This window comes from Octodon degus, unplaced genomic scaffold, assembly GCF_000260255.1.
Source record: "Octodon degus isolate 3935 unplaced genomic scaffold, OctDeg1.0 scaffold00036, whole genome shotgun sequence".
Lineage (NCBI taxonomy): Eukaryota > Metazoa > Chordata > Mammalia > Rodentia > Octodontidae > Octodon > Octodon degus.
Genome location: NW_004524612.1, coordinates 7,830,646 through 7,835,958, shown reverse-complemented (window position 1 = coordinate 7,835,958; position 5,313 = coordinate 7,830,646). Strand labels below are relative to the sequence as shown.

Here is a 5,313-nt window from a genome sequence, read left to right as displayed (position 1 = left end):
TTCCAATCTGAGGTCTTCTATATCTTTCTGCAGCTGTTTTATTTCAGAAGCTGTTGATTCATTGCTTTCAGCTGTGTGATTTCCAATTTGTTCTGTTAGTGTCCTCTGCACTTGTTACAGGTGGGCTTGGGTTCTGAGATTGCATTTTGTTCCTTCTCATCATTTTGTGTAGCACTGTCTTTTGCCCTTTTTTGTAGATCTTTGCTGTAGTTATAACTTTCACACTACTGAAGTTCAGGTGGAGCTCTGCAGAGTTTGGACTTATCCAGCTGTGTCTGGCTTAGGTCTGGCTGCTGTGCTCATCCTTCCTGCTGCGGACCAGGGCTAGCACTGGGTCTGGGGGTTCCCAGAACTTGGCAGAAATTCCTACTCGGCGGGAGGGGTGGGGCAGGTAAGGCGGAGTGGTTGGGGGAGGCCCGAGGGGGTGGGAGAGGGTCTGGCCCACGCTGCGCCTGGGCTGGGACTGGTCCCGCTGGCACAGGTTAGCAGGAAGCTCTCCACTCACTCACCAGACCTGGGCTAGGACTGGGTCTGGGGGTTCCTGCAAGTTGGCAGAAATTCCTACTCGGCGGGAGGGGTGGGGAGGTACGGTGGAATGTTGGGGGGCAGCCCGAGGGGGTGGGAGACGGTTCGGCCCCCTCCCGGACTGGTCCCACCGGCACAGGGTAGCAGGAAGCTCCACACACTCACCGGACGTGGTCATGTACTCTTTAAGGACAGTCTCCTTTAGGCTAGGGAAGGATTTGCTGGGTTGGACGTCAAGGGACTGACATTGTAGTCCCTGCTCCACTGCTAAGGTTCCGTGACATCTAGGACAAAGCATTTCTTCTTCATGGGGCCCAGATGCCTCATCCTACTGAACTGGAGGACATGCTTGCTTCAGGAGTGTTGGGTTCCTCTGCCTTTGTGGGATAGGCACTTCGGTTACTGTTGAGCAGGTCAGGCGTTGAGTTCCTTTGGCCTGTGGTTGGCAGTGTGCCACAGACAAGAAGTGATGGTGACAGAGCAAAGAGTCCTCAATGATCAATAGCGTTGGGGGAGGGTGCTCCAACTAGGAGAGCTAAGAGCTATGAAGAGTTAGAAGGAACTACAGGTATGGTCAGTTGGGGTAGGGACAAGAGGCATTGTGGCTAGAAGAATAATTTTTGAGGGTGGCTCCGTGGTGGTGTTCTGCACTCACACTGCACTTGAGAGCTTTGGAAGCAGTGTCACAGGCACCTTGTGACTTCCTGGTGCTTGGGTGTTCCTCACAGTATCCTTGAATCCTGGTAGCAGCTGTATAGGGTACATGGATACAGCACAACCATACAGGTGACAGTGGGGAATTGAAGCACACAGATGCATAGGGTGGAGGGACTTGGCTGAAGTTGTGAGGTTTTTTTCTTTTTGCGGAACTGGGGATTGAACTCAGGCCCTTGTGCTTGCCAGGGAAGCGCTTATTCCACTGAGCCATCTCCCTGGCCCCTAAGTTTTTTTTTTTTTTTTTTTGACATGACTTTTTAAAAAACATGTATTTGGTATAGGGTCTCACTATGCAGCTTGGACTTACAGTGATCCTCCTGTTTCCAGCCTCCCCAGCTCTGGGATTACAGGCATGTATCACCATGTCTTGGTGGCCAACTCAGCATGCCAGGGGTGGGGCTGGTGTGGCATGTGGTGCTGGGGTTCAAACCCTGGGTCCTGAGCTTGCCTAAAGAGATGCTTCGTCTGCTGAGCTATCTCACTGGCCCTTGAAGTCATTAGGTTTTTGAGGTGCATTTCTGCCATACCTCACTTTTGCTAACAGAAGTGATACTGCCCCTACAATACTAGTCCAGGTAATAAAAATTCATGCTTCACAGCATCCTTCTAAGGATAAAGTTCAGTTATCCAGAAGCTGACTAGCTCAGTATACTACTTTGACTTTAAAGAAAAAGGTAGAAGTGACACTATTTTTTGGGGAGCACTGAGCATTGAGCCCAGGACTTTCACACTGTGCGCTTCCTATGTTTTAAATTTTAAGACAGGATCTTGCTAAATTGCCTGGCTGGGCTGGAACAGGCGATCCTCCTGCCACAGTCTCCTTGAGAGTTGGGATTACAGGTGTGTACCACCATGCCAAGGTAAATGAGGCCTTCTTGCAATCCATGTTTGTAATCAGTTACTGTCTGTCTTTAAGACAGGAGTAACAAAGCACACACAGGGTTATGCTCAACAAACCACACATTCAGGTGCACGTGCTGGGCGATGATTGAACACAGGGAAGATGCACAAACCTGCCCTTGCTTCCCCTGGTGAAAGCCTCCTTTCTTCCTCCACTGGTGCAGATGTGGACAGGCATAGGACAAGCATGGGTTTAGTAGCTCACTCCCCACTAAGACAGAATGAGAGTCTCAGCAGGAGGGGATGTAGTTTACCTGTAACGAGCAGGTAAAGACAGAGAAGGACGCTAAAAGGTGGCACTGGGATAGTATCACAGGCTCAGCAGCCCGGCTGCTAGCTTATGCCAGCCTGCAGCAGCCTCCTTCAGCAACCCCTTGTTGAATTTCTCCTGAGGTCTCCTGGGAGTTGCCACCAAGAGTCTGGGCTGCAGAAGTCCGAGGGCAGAGACGGGGCTTGGGAGGACAAGACCTACTGCAGATGGAATGCTGACCTTGGGGAGGACCTGGAGGGATAAAAGGCAACCTTCCTGGCACAATTCAGCACCTTTCATCAATCAGTCAATTCACAGATTTTAGCTTGGGAAGAGAACAGAGACATTTATTTGGGCCCCTTCCCATCCGCCCTGATGTCTGTTGGGATAGGGAGCAGGTGTATCAGCAGGCAAGCAGGTTTTAGCCTGTTGGGTGCCCAGCATGCTGTGGAAACTATCCTTCCTGACTGTGGCTGGGAGATGCCCTGGGCTGGGCTGGCAAGCAGGCAGGGCAAGCTTCCTGGGGGAGGTGGACCTTGAAGTGACTCATGGTAGAGAAGGTATTTGGGGCTGAGTGTGAGCACATAGCTCCTGCACCTTCCCAGGCTGCAGGCTGCAAAGAGGCCAAGGGCAGCAGCTGGACAGGGAGGTGGGGATGTTTTAGAGGCTTAGTTTCTGGTTGGACCAGCTAGGAGGCCTAAAAGCCAGCCCTCCCCCAGCACATGTGAAATGGGGGCTGATGCTAGGGATGGGATTAGGAAAAACTCTTGGGAAGGAGTCTGCTAGGGAAAATATTTACTGTTTTGCAAATACTCGAAGGAGCAGATTCCCTCGGTCATCCTCAGAGCAGAGTGCAGAGCCACCTAAATGGCGGACTACAAGGCCAGGGGGCTGGGGTGAGCTCAGTGTGTGTGGTGGAGTGAGCCATCTACCCGGTGCTTTCTGAAGAAAAATGCCAGAGCCACAGGTATTTGTGCGTGGCCTCCCTTCAGCCTTCTTTCTTGGAGAATTTCTATTCTTCTTACCCTTGGAACCCTTGAGCCCATAGCCTCTTCTCTGTCTTGACGGTGACTTGCTGGGTCATTTATTCATTTACACGTCTGCAGAAAGAGCAGCAAATCAAATAATATCAAATGCTGGTGAGGATGTGGGGAGGGGAAGGAACTTTGTTGAAGCAACAGGGATTGGACCCCATGCCTTCACACTGAGCAACTTCCCTTGCCCGTTTACATTTTTACTTTGGTTTGATTCAGGATCTTGGTAAGTTACAAAGTTGGGCTATTTGACCAGGGTGGACCTGAGAAATTGTCCCTGCACTTGTGCCACCCCTGGGCCAGCAGCACAGTGCTGTCCTTTCCATCGGAGGGCAGAGCACGAGGGTGACACTCATCTGGGATCCAGGCTTTGTGGCTTCTCCACCTGGGCTCTCTCCACTTGTCCTATGGCACCAGCCTCTTCCCTGCATTTTCCTGGTGCTTGGTTCTTCTCCTTTTCACAGTCAGGTGGGAACTGAAAATGCAGCTGTCATCTGCTCCTCTGCGCTGCAAGGAAGTGCAGGAGTCTGCAGGGCACACTGCAGCTCCCAGGACCCAGGCATCGAGCCTGGAGCAGACTGGGGAGAGGAACAGCTGGGAGCCTTCACCAGCAGGTGGTAGCTGCTCCTGCTGTGTCCGCCAGATGCAGATTTCTCCTGCAGGGGACGAGGGCCTGGGCAGTGCAGAGAAGCTGGCTGGGAGGCTGGGGTGGGGGTGTCTCCTTTTTCTGTATAATAGCCTGTTTCTGACAAGGAGCTTCTGTTCTTTTCCACTGGAAAGCTTTTAAGAACGCTGAAAAGGACAGGCAATTACGGGAAGGTTAGGTGCGCCTGATTGGATGTTGTTACAAATCACTCATTGTCATACAAGGCATTTGGAAAGGGCTGGAAAGGAGGCCATCGGGGACTGATTGCCGTTTAGGGAAAGCGATTTCTGTTTAGAGTGAGTGAGCAGATGAAGGCTGGGCTGGTCCTCATTGCCCTTTCTCTGTTTGCTGTTGTGTTGATGGTTTTTCTTGGCCAGGAGGGGTCATTACTGACGTGCACAAGATGCGTGCGTGCGTGGGAAGGGGTGAGAGGCCACCCTTCCCTCCGCCTCACCTGCCCTGCAGGGCACTGAGCAAAGAGAAGACAGAGGGCCAGAGGGATGCTGGGCCCTTGCACAGCAGGGAGGCTGCAAGAGAGGCTGTGTCCAGACCCCAGGCCAGTGTCCTTGGCTCTGGCCAATGCCTGACTGGGACGTGGTGTTCCTACTAACCCAGCCTGTGTGCAGCTGTGCCGAGTACAGTCCTCAGGGCGGCCCTGGCAGCTGCAGGTGCCATGCCACCATCTGTTCCTCTGGATCCTCTTACGTCATGTCGCTTGGGATAGCCCTTGACCACATGATGTCCCCAGGAGGCAGGAGACAGGGGAAATAGCTTGACTGACCTCATGTCTCCAGTTCCATCTCTCTCTGTCCTTGTCTCTCTGTCTTTGTCTCTGTCTTTCTCTGTCTCTCTCTCTCTCTCTCTCTCTCTCTTTCTCTCTCTCTCTCTTTTCTCTCTCCTCTTCTCTTCTCTCTCCTCTCCTCTCCTCTCCTCTCCTCCTCCTCTCTCTCTCTCTCTCTCTCTCTCTCTCTCTCTCTCTCTCTTTCTCTCTCTCTCTCTCCACAAGGTCTTGTTGTGTAGTCCAGAGTGACCTCAAACTTGCAGCAATCCTCCTGCCTCAGCCTCCTGAATCCTGGGATTATACATGTGCACCCTGGTAGTTGGCTTCTAAACAAGAATTTCTTTCTTTCTTTCTTTCTTTCTTTTTTTTTAAGGTCCAATGGGTAATGTGCCCATGTCGTAACAAGGTTTGAGGGAGGCACATCTCATGCATGAGGCATGAACACCCAATCATGCTCATA

The 5,313-nt window shown here is 51.9% G+C and overlaps 1 pseudogene; it reads right to left on the bottom strand.

The window, feature by feature from the left end:
- Positions 1 to 5,225: 5,225 nt before the first annotated feature.
- LOC111816653 lies at positions 5,226 to 5,313 on the bottom strand (annotated as a pseudogene).